At 44.9% G+C, this 14,298-nt stretch overlaps 1 protein-coding gene across 10 annotated transcripts in view; it reads left to right on the forward strand.

Annotated features, from left to right (window-relative positions):
- The window catches only part of LOC135553069 (RNA-binding protein Musashi homolog 2-like), a 373,612-nt gene that overhangs the window by 240,181 nt on the left and 119,133 nt on the right, over window positions 1–14,298 (forward strand). The gene's annotated exons all lie outside the window — the stretch shown is intronic.

The following is a 14,298-nucleotide window of genomic DNA, read 5'->3' on the forward strand; positions in this document are numbered from 1 at the left end:
ATCATCCTCCATGTGGGATTGAATGAGCATGACTGAGTGTCAGTTGGGCAATGTTTAAGAGACATCATCCTTCATCATGGAGGTGCAATATAACCAAAATGTAGTGCACCTACAACCTGTGTGTGTGTGTAGGCTGTATCTATTGTAACAAAATGCAAATTGCATTAATACCGCATACTCCAGTGTGTTAGGTTTTGTAACGTGCTGATGAGTACTGTAGCTCTCTCCCTGGCTATGGTCCAAGACGTGCTCTCTTCTTCAACAGACACGCTGACCTTGTGTTGCTTGGTGTGTTACATTGTGCTCCAGCCTTGGAAGGCCATGTCAACACGTTCAAGACCATCGCATACTAAGCTGGAATCCATTCATACGAAACAGAAATAGTGTGGCGAACACACACAGTTACACGAGCGGCTGTCCTCCCATACACTTTACACACAGTTACACGAGCGGCTGTCCTCCCATACACTTTACACACAGTTACACAAGCGGCTGTCCTCCCATACACTTTACACACAGTTACACGAGCAGCTGTCCTCCCATACACTTTACACACAGTTACACAAGCAGCTGTCCTCCCATACACTTTACACACAGTTACGCGAGCGGCTGTCCTCCCATACACTTTACACACAGTTATGCGAGCGGCTGTCCTCCCATACACTTTACACACAGTTATGCGAGCGGCAGTCCTCCCATACACTTTACACACAGTTACGCGAGCAGCTGTCCTCCCATACACTTTACACACAGTTACACGAGCGGCTGTCCTCCTATACACTTTACACACAGTTACGCGAGCGGCTGTCCTCCCATACACTTTACACACAGTTACGCGTGCAGCTGTCCTCCCATACACTTTACACACAGTTACACGAACGGCTGTCTTCCCATACACTTTACACACAGTTACACGAGAGGCTGTCCTCCCATACACTTTACACACAGTTACACGAGCAGCTGTCCTCCCATACACTTTACACACAGTTACGCGAGCGGCTGTCCTCCCATACACTTTACACACAGTTACACGAGCAGCTGTCCTCCCATACACTTTACACACAGTTACGCGAGCGGCTGTCCTCCCATACACTTTACACACAGTTACACGAGCGGCTGTCCTCCCATACACTTTACACACAGTTACACAAGCGGCTGTCCTCCCATACACTTTACACACAGTTACACGAGCAGCTGTCCTCCCATACACTTTACACACAGTTACGCGAGCGGCTGTCCTCCCATGCACTTTACACACAGTTACGCGAGCGGCTGTCCTCCCATACACTTTACACACAGTTACGCGAGCGGCTGTTCTCCCATACACTTTACACACAGTTACGCGAGCAGCTGTTCTCCCATACACTTTACACACAGTTACGCATGCAGCTGTCCTCCCATACACTTTACACACAGTTACGCGTGCAGCTGTCCTCCCATGCACTTTACACACAGTTACGCGAGCGGCTGTCCTCCCATACACTTTACACACAGTTACGCGAGCGGCTGTTCTCCCATACACTTTACACACAGTTACGCGAGCAGCTGTTCTCCCATACACTTTACACACAGTTACGCATGCAGCTGTCCTCCCATACACTTTACACACAGTTACGCGTGCAGCTGTCCTCCCATTCACTTTAAGTGCTGCTAATTAAGGAATGATGAATCTTGGAACTTGTTTTGGAAAATGCCAAACAGTATGTCGGTGCTGTAGAAACAATCTGGACACAGCAGTAGCAAGTGGCCCAATTACATTTAATCAGATTTGTTTTCTCTCAAGGCATCTCTGTACATATGCTTTAAATAGACTATATATGCGAAAGTATCTGGGCACCGCTTCAAATGAGTGGATTCAGCTATTTCAGCCACACCGTTGCTGACAGATAAACATTGGCAACAGAACGGCCTTACTGAGCTCAGTGACTTTCAACGTGGCACCGTCATTTATTTTCTTTTACCTTTATTTAACCAGGCAAGTCAGTTAAGAACAAATTCTTATTTTCAATGACGGCCTGGGAACAGTGGGTTAACTGCCTGTTCAGGGGCAGAACGACAGATTTGTACCTTGTCAGCTCGGGGATTCGAACTCGCAACCTTCCGGTTACTAGTCCAACGCTCTAACCACTAGGCTACACTGCCGCCCGTCATAGGATGCCACCTTTTCAATAAGTCAGTTCTTCAAATGTATGCCCTGCTAGAGCTTCCCCGATCAACTGTAAATGCTGTTATTGTGAAGTGGAAATGTCTAGGAGCAACAACGGCTCAGCCGAGAACTGGTAGGCCACACAAGCTCACAGAACTGGACCGCCGAGTGCTGAAGCGCGTAGCGCGTAAATATCGTCTGTCCTTGGTTGCAACACTCAATGCAGAGTTCCAAACTGCCTCTGGAACCAACGTCAGCACAAGAACTGTTCACCGGGAGTTTCATGAAATGGGTTTCCAGCAGCCACACACAAGCCTAAGATCAACATGCACAATGCCAAACTTTGGAATACATTTCCATGCCGACTGCGAACCAGGCCTCATCGCCTAACATCAGTGACCGACCTCACTAATGCTCTTGTGGCTGAATGGATTCAGATCCCTGCAGCAATGATCCAACATCTAGTGGAAAGCCTTCCCAGTAAAGTGGAGGCTGTTATATAGCAGCAAAGGGGGACCAACTCCATATTAATACCCAGGATTTTGGAATGAGATGTTCGACGAGCAGGTGTCCACAAACTTTTGGTAATATAGTGTATGTTGTAAATATGTAAATGTTGTTCAAAGCACTTCTACTTGCCAAATATATAGTATGTCTTCTAAAGATGAATTGAGTTATAATACAATACAATATTAAAGAGCATACATCGCAAACTATACTGAACCAAAATATAAACGCAACATGCAACAATTTCAACGATTTTACTAAGTTCCAGTTCATATAAGGAAATCAGTCAATTTAAATTAATTGATTATGCCCTAATCTATGGATTTCACATGACTATGCAGGTGCACAACCGCTGGACCTGACAAGCCACCCATGTACAGTACCTGTCACGGATCCCTCCGGAACTTTCATCAAGCACACCTGGCCCCTATTCCCACTGATTGTATTTGTATATATGTGCCCTTTGGTTTCCATTGGGCTGTTGATTATTGTTACTATGTCCATTGGTGCTTGTGAGTACCTGTGCTGTGTGTTTTGGCTTTTGTGCCATTGTGGATTGCGCAGATGATTACGGGTCTCATCCCGTGTGTTAATCATTGTGCGCATGTGTTATTTATTCGAGGTACTCTTCGCTCTTTTGTTTTGGGTTTCTACCGTGCGTTTTGTTACGTGTTTGTTTTGTCTTCGTGCCGTTATACGGCACGCCGTAATTTGGGCTTAATAAAAAAACTATTACGCATTCCTGCGCCTGTCTCCTGAATCTCTTCATGCCAACGTGACCAAAAGAGACGCTCTGTTGATTCTGTTTCTGTATGGCAGAGTCTGTACCGGTCTGACTGTTGAATACCCCATATACTAAGCATTCTTTTTGTAGCAAAATGTTTATATAACAGCTTAAAATAATAGCTTAAATTGAAAATAACACATTTCCCAACAAAAGGGCTTTATTACAGACAGAAATACTCCTGTTTCATCAGCCGTCCGGGCGGCTGGTCTCAGACGACCCCGCAGGTAAAGAAGCCGGATGCGGAGGTCCTGGGCTGGCGGGGTTTCACGTGGTCTGCGGTTGTGAGGCCGGTTGCACATACTGGCAATTTCTCTAAAATGACGTTAACATTAACAATTCACATTAAATTCTCTGGCAACAGCTCTGGTGGACATTCCTGCAGTCAGCATGCTAATTGCACACTCCATCAAAACTTGAGACATCTGTGGCATTGTGTTGTGTGACAAAACTGCACATTTTAGAGTGGCCTTTTATTGTCCGTAGCACAAGGTGCACTGGTGTAGTGATCATGCTGTTTAATCAGCTTCTTGATATGCCACATCTGTCAGGTGGATGGATTATCTTGGCAAAGAAGAAATGCTCACTAACAGGGATGTATGCAAATGTATTCGCATAATTTGAGAGAAATTAACTGTTTGTGCGTATGGGACATTACTGGTATATTTTATTTCAGCTCAAGAAATTCAGGACAGACACGTTATATGTTGCGTTTCTATTTTTGTTCACTATAAAATATGTCACAAAAATCTGTTTTCAATTGCTTGACTCGTTCATTAACTAAGTACAGAATTATGACTTCATTCTCAAATGAAGTACTTTATGGTTGGCTTCGGAGGGAGTTTTCTTTTCTAGATGCCTACCTTTTGTTGTTGGTATCGCTCCGGAAAGGCAGTGTTGCACCCCAAGAGCCAATTCCTCTGAAGTGCCAAGCACATAATGGACACCTGACAGTGATTGGTCCCCTTGATTGATTTGTCCTGTTCTTCTAAAGATGTTATTATTTAATTTGACAGAAGTGGGCTGTATCAGCATTACCATAAGCAGGCTCATTACCATGCAGGGTTTGTGCCTGAGACTGAGCCTGATTCATTTCAGCTAAAGTTGGAGCCCAACAAGAAAAGTCAATCTTATTCCAAGGGCCCTGTACTGATAACATCCAGGCTACTTTTAACTGCTTTAACTTGGTTTTGTTTATATGTGTTTCTTCTTCCTCTTATTGCTCTAACTTAGTTTTACTTGCTCGCGCTGCTGGATTTATTCATAGTTGTTCTTTGAAGTTGAGGTCGAAGGAGTATGTATTGGTTGGATGGGGAAAACTATTACGGGGAGAGGTAGGGTAGGAAAACTTGAGTGAAAAATGCCACTTTTTCCAACACACTAGGTGTGTGTGTGTGTGTCTTTCTAAGTAGGACAGTAGAATTGATGGACCATTGCTGCTCAGTGACCTACATACACCAATGTGGACAAAACAGATTTGTCAACAGGCTTTAGGATAGAGTTGTAGCTGAGAGACTCAGTGGACTGTAGAGAAGAAATGCTGATGTACTGAACATATACAATCAAATCAAATAGTATTTGTCACATGCGCCGAATACAACAGGTGTAGACTTTACAGTGACATGCTTACTTACAAGTCCTTAACTAACCATGTCGTTTTAACAAAAATACGTATTAAGTATAAAAATAGATAAGTATAAAAGTAACAATTAATTAAAGAGCAGCAGTAAAATAACAATAGCAAGGTTATATACAGGGGGTACTGGTGCGGAGTGAATGTGCGGGGGCACCAGTTAGTTGAGGTAATTGAGGTTAAAAGTGACCATGCATAAAAAATAAGCAGAGAGTAGCAGCAGCGTAAAAGAGGGGGGGGGGGGCAATGCAAATAGTCTGGGTAGCCATTTGATTAGCAGTTCAGGAGTCTTATGGCTTGGGGGTATAAGCTGTTAAGAAGCCTTTTGGACCTAGACTTGGCGCCCCGGTACCGCTTGTCGTGCTGTAGCAGAGAGAAGAGTCTATGGCTACGGTGGCAGGAGTCTTTGACAATTTTTAGAGGCCATCCTCTGACACCGCCTGGTATAGAGGTCCTGAATGGCAGGAAGCTTGGTCCCAGTGATGTACTGGGCCTTACACACACTGTAGTGCCTTGCAGTCAGTAGCCGAGCAGTTGCCAAACCAGGCAATGAAGCAACGGGTCAGGATGTTCTCGGTGGTGCAGCTGATAACTTTTTGAGGATCTGAGGACCCATGCCAAATCTTTTCAGTCTCCTGAGGTGAAGAATACTCTGTCGTGTCCTCTTGACAGCTGTCTTGGTGTGTTTGGACCATGTTAGTTTGTTGGTAATTTTGACCCCAAGGAACTTGAAGCTCTCAACCTGCTCCACTACAGCCCCGTCGATGAGAATGGGGGCGTGCTCGGTTCTTCTTTTCCTGTAGTAGTTCCTGTAGTAGTTCTCCTTTTCCTGTAGTTCCTGTAATCAACTCTTTTGTCTTTATCACGTTGAGGGAGATGTTGTTATCCTGGCACCACACGCAGTCTCATCGTTGTCTGTGATCAACCACTGTTGTGTCATCAGCAAACTTAATGATGGTGTTGGAGTCGTGCCTGGCCATGCAATCATGAGTGAACATAGTGAGTTTTGAGGGCACTATGGTGTTGAACGTTGGGGCTGTAGTCACATAGGTGTTCCTTTCTTCCAGGTGGAAAAGAGATTGCATCATCTGTGCATCTGTTGGGGCGGTATGCAAATTGGAATGGGTCTAGGGTTTCTGGGATATTGTTGTTGATGTGAGCCATAGCAAGCCTTTCAAAGCACTTCATGGCTACACATGTGAGTGCTATGGGTCAGTAGTAATTTAGGCAAGTTACCTTAGTGTTCTTGGGCACAGGGACTATTGCGGTCTGCTTGAAACATTTTGGTATTACAGACTCAGTCAGGGACAGGTTGTAAATGTCAGTGAAGAAACTTGCCAGTTGGTCAGCTCATGCTTGGAGAACACGTCCTGGTAATCCGTCTGGTCCTGCGGCCTTGTGAATGTTGACCCGTTTAAAGGTCTTACTCACATCAGCTACAGAGACTGCGTGATCACACAGTTGTCCGGAACAGATGATGCTCTCATGCATGTTTTAGTGTTGTTTTTCTCGAGCGTAGAAGTAATTTAGCTCACCTGGTAGGCTTGTGTCACTGGACAGCTCGCAGTTGTGCTTCCCTTTGTAGCCTGTAAAAGTTTGCTAGCCCTGCCACATCCTACAAGTTTTGGAGCCGTTGTAGTACGATTCATTCTTTGTCCTGTATTGATGCGTTGTCTGTTTGATGGTTCATCGGATGGCATAGTGGGATTTCTTTTATAAGTTTCTGCGTTAGAGTTCCGCCCCTTGAAAGCGGCTCTACCCTTTAGCTCAGTGCGGATGTTGCATGTAATCCATAGCTACTGGTTGGGGTATGTACGTACAGTCACTGTGGGGACGGTGTCATCAATGCACTTATTGATGAAGCCGGTGACTGATGTGGTTTACGCCTCCATGCCATCAGAAGAATCCGGGAACATATTACAGTCTGTGCTAGCAAAACAGTAGCTTAGCATCTGCTTCATCTGACCACTTTTTTATTGACCGAGTTACTGGTGGCTCCTGCTTTAGTTTTTGCTTGTAAGCAGTAATCAGTAGGATAGAATTATGGTAAAATTTGCCAAATGGAGGAAATTAGGTAAAACAGATTTAAGTTTCCCTGAATTAAAGTCCCCGGCCACTAGGGGCGCCAGTTGTGGATAAGCATTTTCCTGTTTGCCTATGGCCGAATACAACTCATTGAGTGCAGTCTTATTGCCAGCATTGGTTTGTGGTGGTAAATAGACAGCTAAGAAGATAGATGAAAACTCTTTGTAAATAGTGTGGTCTGCAGTGTGTCATGAGATACTCTACCTCAGGTGAGCGAAACCTCAAGACTTCCTTGTTTTTTGATGTTGTTTTTTTCTCCCCAATTCCGTGGTATCCAATTGGTAGTTACAGTCTTGTCTCATCACTGCAACTCCCGTACAGACTCGGGAGAGACGAAGGACGAGAGCCGTGCGTCCCCCTGAAACACAACCCAACCAAGCTGCACTGCTTCTTGACACAATGCCCTCTTAACCCGGAAGCCAGCCGTACCAATGTGCTGGAGGGAACACCGTACACCTGAAGACCGTGTTAGCGTGCTCTGAACCCGGCCCGCCACAGGAGTCGCTAGTGCGCGATGGGACAATGACATCCCTGCCGGCCAAACCCTCCCCTAACCCGGCCTGGACTCGGACCCAGAATCTCTAGTGGCACAGCTAGCACCGCTATGCAGTGCCTTAGACCACTTCGCCACTCTGGAGTCCACCAGCTGTCCTTTACAAATATACATAGACCGCCACCCCTTGTCTTACCAGAGGCGGCTGTTTTATCCTGCCGATTGAGCTTTAAACCCACCAGCTGTATGTTATTCATGTCGTCATTCAGCCACGACATTCCAGAAAATTATGTCCTGGCTTTAGAAGCTTCTGATAGGCTAATTGACATCATTTGAGTCAATTGGAGGTGTACCTGTGGATGTATTACAAGGCCTACCTTCCAACTCAGTGCCTCCTTGCTTGACATCATGGGAAAATCAAAAGAAATCAGCCAAGACTTCAGAAAAAATATTGTAGACCTCCACAAGTCTGGTTCATCCTTAGGAGCATTTTCCAAACGCCTGAAAGTACCACGTTCAAACAATAGTACAAACGATAGTACGCTAGTATAAACACTATGGAACCATGCAGCGGTCATACCGCTCGGGAAGGAGACGTGTTCTGTCTCCGAGAGATTAATGTACTTTGGTGCGAAAAGTGCAAATCAATCCCAGAACAACAGCAAAGGACCTTGTGAAGATGCTGGAGGAAACAGGTACAAAGTATCTCTATCCACAGTAAAACGAGTCCTATATCGACATAACCTGAAAGGCCGCTCAGCAAAGAAGAAGCCACTGCTCCAAAACTGCCATAAAAGAGCCAGACTACGGTTTGCAACTGCACATGGGGACAAAGATCGTACTTTTTGTTGATATGTCCTCTGGTCCGATGAAACAAAATTATAACTGTTTGGCCATAATGACCATCATTATGTTTACAGGAAAAAGCGGGAAGCTTGCAAGCCGAAGAACACCATCCCAACCGTGAAGCACGGGGTGGCAGCATCATGTTGTGGGGGTGCTTTGCTGCAGGACTGATGCACGTCACAAAATAGATGGCATCATGAGGTGGGAAATTACGTGGATATATTGAGGCAAAATCTCAAGACATCAGTCAGGAAGTTAAAGCTTTGTCGCAAATGGGTCTTCCAAATGGACAATGACCCCAAGCATACTTCCAAAGTTGTGGCAAAATGGCTTAAGGACAACAAAGTCAAGGTATTGGAGTGGCCATCACAAAGACCTGACCTCAATCATATTGAACATTTGTAGGCATAACTGAAAAAGCTTGTGCGAGCAAGGAGGCCTACAAACCTGACACAGTTACACCAGCTCTGTCAGGAGGAATGGGCCAAAATTCACCCAATTTATTGTGGGAAACTTGTGGAAGGCTACCCGAAACGTTTGATACAATTTAAAGGAAATGCAACCAAATACTAATTGAGTCTATGTAAACTTCTGACCCACTGGGAATGTGATGAAAGAAATAAAAGCTAAAAATAAAAGATGAAAGAATAAATCATTCTCTCTACTATTATTCTGACATTTCACATTCTTAAAATAAAGTTGTGATCCTAACTGACCTAAGACAGGGGGTTTTTACTATATAAATGTCATGGAATTGTGAAAAACTGATTTGAAATGTATTTTGCTAAGGTGTATGTAAACTTCCGACTTCAACTGTATATAAAGCAAGTAAATATAGCTGGATATTTCAGGGGTAGATCTTGTTTTCTGTGAGGTGTGCAATAGACAGATTTCTTCCCCCTAAATATCAGTAAGCATGTGTTTTTCATGTGACATACATCGGATTTACAGAATAAACAGAAATGAATGGATTAAGATATTCTTCTGCTGACAACAATCTTATCTCACCACATCTCATAAATAAACAGCAGGGGCCTGCTTTGATGCTCACAAGCTCACACTCTCTGTAACACAAAAGGACATCTATAGTAAATCCGTGTGCACACACACACTCTCTCTTGGCCTGTATCTGTACGAGTGGATTCAGGCAGCCATCTGCAGTGTCTGTGTGTTTGCCCTGTACTCTCCCAGTATCCATTACCATCCACGTCTCCACACCCCAGCTCATTCAAAGAACCCAGAGAGGAGACACCCTACTGGGGCTGGAGACATCCACAGAGACTGTTGACATCCACAGCCAGTCTCAAGGACGATACATAGATCTAACTGAGAAGCTATAAACTTGAGCAAGAATGGGCTTCTGTAGTTAATCTAATTGGTTTTGGTGTTAAAAGTGGAGGGGAATGAAAGGTGATGGCTTGCTGGTTGCAGCTGATTGGAGGTAGTGGCTGAAATGTATAGAGGTCTATTCAGCCCTAGGCTAGTGGGAAGAGGTCAGCTGTCCTGCTTAATTATTCACCGGTTTAGATCACTGTCCCACTTTCTCTTTTCTCTCCATCTCTTTCGCTTTTCTTCTTTGTCGCCGTCTTTCTGTCTCTCTCTTTGTCGCTGTCCTTCTGTCTCGCTCTGTCTGTCTGTTTCTCTGTCTATCTTTCTATTCCCCCTCTCTGTGTTCCACCTCTCCCTCCCGTACTTTGTTCTTTCTTTCCACTCTTCACCTCTTCCTGTGGGGTGACAGATTGTACTCTCACCTCTCAGCACTTACCCTGACCCTGGCAGTCCTTGGTTCTAGCAGTCCTGACCCTGGCAGTCCTTGGTTCTAGCAGTACTGACCCTGGCAGTCCTTGATCCTAGCAGTCCTTGATCCTGGCAGTCCTTGGTTCTAGCAGTCCGGACCCTGGCAGTCCTTGGTTCTAGCAGTCCTTGACCCTGGCAGTCCTGACCCTGGCAGTCCTGACCCTGGCAGTCCTGACCCTAGCAGTCCTTGATCCTGGCAGTCCTTGATCCTGGCTGTCCTTTATCCTGGCAGTCCTTGGTCCTGGCAGTCCTTGACCCTGGCAGTCCTTCACCGTAGCAGAACCAGCTTACCAGTTGGCTGAAGTGCATGATGCACCTCCAATCCACATAGGTCGAAAAATAGAGAGGAAATTACTCCCAGTTGGGAGTCAGATTGAGTCAGCATCCAGATGGCATTCTATTGGCCTCTCATTCACTGAATACATTCAGTCCTTCAGTAGGAGATGTTAACCAGAGCTGAAGTGCGCCATGTTGTTATGATCTCCCGTTTCATCATTCCGCCTGCAGGTAAATCCACTGTCATCAAATATACATTCACTTATGTGTCTTCAGAGAGTTTCACTTAATCCAGATACAACATTCATAATCAGCTATGTTGATGTTGTTGATTCTGAAAGCTGAAGGAGAGCTGTTAGCTAACTAACACAAATCCCAATAGAGCTGTTATTCTTCAGCCAACCTTTCTCTGAAGGATCACCCCCCCCCCCACCAGTCCACTGTACCATCTCTTTCATTTAAGGTGGCTGTGCCACCACTTCCATTTATGAAATTGTCTGTCTGGTAGCAATATCCCATCATGTTTTTTTCTCTCTTCATTGGTCATGACTCATGCCACTTGGTCCCTGTGAGAAGGGCCGCTCATGGCTCTCGTCTCGATGTGTCTTGTTGTAATTAAAGACCAAATTGTTTTGATGCCAGTGTAATCACATTAGTCTGTGATGGAGGAAAGGAGAGGGAGAGAGACAGAGAGAATGAGATGGAGGGAGAGTGAGGGAGATGGAAAAGAGAGAAAGGGAGAGAGAGAGGGGTGAAATTGGACTTGTTGCTCCAGCGACACAGCCACCATGACAGTCAGTGTGTTGTTGTTGTTATTATGAGCTGAGAGCTGTCACAATGCATCACCCTCAGAGCTGCTGCCCAGGAGCACCCATAAGTAAAATGTAAGCATGCATGACTGTACGTCACTTAGAATAAAAGCATCTGCTAAATGGCATATATTATTATTATTTTTATGATATTATTATATTATGTAATATATGTCGTTCCATTTCTGAGCCTGTCAGAACCACCGACGGGGTAAATATGGCTCAATTATATGTGTGGAGGTCCTATGGTTGGTTTGGTGTGCATTCCGCTCTGCGTGGACATACACTATGTTTCACCTCGTCTTGTAGAGAAACACTGTCCACTGATATCATGTTGTTGATTCGTACTAGAAGCCTAATTGTAAATCTATATTTTAAACTGGCTTGTAGGCCTATACAGAGACAGAGACAGTATTACTTGTTGTATTACCACTGGCTAAGGAGCTGGGGTGTGCTCAGGCCTTTATCTGACAGTGGGAATCCTCTTCCCCCTCATGGTGTGTCCCACCGTTCCTCTTCTACTGCATGAGACTGGTAGTTTCGCCTTCTCTTCTATTGGTCAGACACACTGGGTTAAATGTGCATACACAGATCCTAGAGCTCCATCCATTCCACCTAATGAAGGGAGCAGAGCTGGGGATCATTAGTGCTTTTGGAGCCATGATTTCTTTTGCAGCATTCAGTATTTGTTTTGGGTGTTTAATGCTGACATTTATCTTGGGTGACAGTCCAGTACATCAGCACATACATATGTAAGTATTATACTGATGCTAAAATGTTTATTTTATTCTACTGAGCCATTTCCTTTATGTTCACACTCTTACCTTTTAGTTGGCCAGTGTATGCCATGTGTATCCTGTACAGACGACGAATACAACTGGAAACTTGAAGAGTGACCTTAATGTTATACAAAACCAATGTTTCTGCTCGAAGCTGTGGGACATTCGTCTGTTGTAGGTTGGCCTTATACGAAGGGACTGTGTTACATGTCTATTATATACTGTATTCCCACACACACACACACACACACACACACACACACACACACACACACACACACACACACACACACGCGCACGCATGCACGCATACTTGTTTTGAGTGTCTTTGTGACGGCACTCAGCCTCTTGTGTCCATTGGAGCAGGTTTTTCATTCCCTCCTCCTCTCCTTTCTCTCTGTTTTCCTGGCGTTTCTCCTCCCGTCACTCTGCTAAACGTATTTCACCCGAGTCATTATATTGTAGCAGGATGGCTAGTATTCCAATTGATTCCTCTGTCCACTCCCATTTAGTTTACAAGAGATCTGAGTTCCCAAGAGCTTCCCAACTTTTTTCTCTCCCTTTTTGATTAAGAGGATGTATAAATAAGACCGCAAACTCCCGTCGATGCCCATCTATTTATTGACTTTTAAGGATGCATCTTGCCCGCTGTTCCCCTGTGGTCTCTCCCAAGGAGAAGCAAGGATAGGTTTATTTCTATCTCCCTCCCTGCCTACTGCTAGCCTAGCAAACAGAGCAGACAGACTGGCAGGCAAAAAAAATAGCCCCATTGACAAGTTTTGTCGTGGCGCTTGGCTCTGGTTATTAATGGATGGGGAAGGGGACCCATTTATCAGCCAGAGGAGAATTTAATTGGCACCGGCTTTGATTTTTATTGTGTCCGCTGTTGTCTGTGTCTGTCACAGGTTTTCTCACCTCCCTCCTCTCGCTTTCCTCTGAAAGGTGTTTGATTGCGGTTTGGAGCCGGGACTTGTCAGAGGTGACGCATGGGAACACACACACACAAGCACACACATGCCTAACAGTTACACGTCTACACTCTTACAGACACACTCATAAAGGCCCAGGGTCAGTCCTTGTGAAAGGACCTTGCTGTTTTAGATTCTCCTGAAATTAAATCCATCCAAAAGTCCCTATGAAAGAAGGATGTCACAAACAAACAGACAAATGCAAACACAGTAACACACAAACCAACAGCAATAAACAACATACACACACTCAAAGACAAAGCATGACGGAACCCCCCCCGGACCTCACACACTGATGGAGAGCAGGAATTGGATGCCATTTGTGACAGCACTGTCATAGTTTCTGTGTGTATGCAAATGATTTTTCACACTTGGGAGTAAATTGAATGGAGGTTTTGGAGTGGGAGAATGAGCGAAAGAGAGGGAGAACGAGAGAGCGAATGAGAGAGGCGAAGCACCCTAAATGAGGAAAACAAACCAGTCTGTGCGCCTCCAACGTTTTTCATCAACTTTGAATGCTACTTTATTTTCTCAATCATTCATATAGTTTCAGCAACTGGAACAGTGTATATTTATTTACACAGAGCAGAGGGGGAAGTATTTTGTTCTATGGGAAAGATCTCTGTTACATTCTGAATAAATACTTCATCTGTATTCACGGCCATTGCCCCTTCAACAGATTTGTAGACTGTATTTGCCTTGAGGTGAAATGCAATACTGTTATTTTGAGTGCTTATCTTTTTATTACTAGATGAATCAATACAGCAAAACATCGTTAGGATCATTATTTGGCTTCCTTGGTGTGTGTGTCTGTATGTACGCGTGCATGTGTGTGTTTGCCCTTGTTGTGTGTGATTGTGTGGGTCTGTCTGTCTGTCTATAAGAGAAAGGGCCACAGGCTACAAACAGAACCCTTCCTCCCCCTCTCTATTCACTGTGCTTCCCTTATTCACTGGCCCTCCTCTGCAGGGGATGGAAGCCACTGTATTAATATGTGATTTGGTCATGTACCTCTTCCTTTTAAATACATCCAACCGCCCGGGGGCAGGCTGGGCCTCTTGACGCAAAGGTCAGTTGACCACTCATTGATTCAGCATTTGAATTGTATTTGTGCAGCGGCGCTCCGATGGGAACTGGCATTAAGGCTGGCTGTTTCAGCCTCTTTGTTTAGTGAG

The sequence above is a fragment of the Oncorhynchus masou genome, chromosome 13, assembly GCF_036934945.1.
Source record: "Oncorhynchus masou masou isolate Uvic2021 chromosome 13, UVic_Omas_1.1, whole genome shotgun sequence".
NCBI lineage: Eukaryota > Metazoa > Chordata > Actinopteri > Salmoniformes > Salmonidae > Oncorhynchus > Oncorhynchus masou.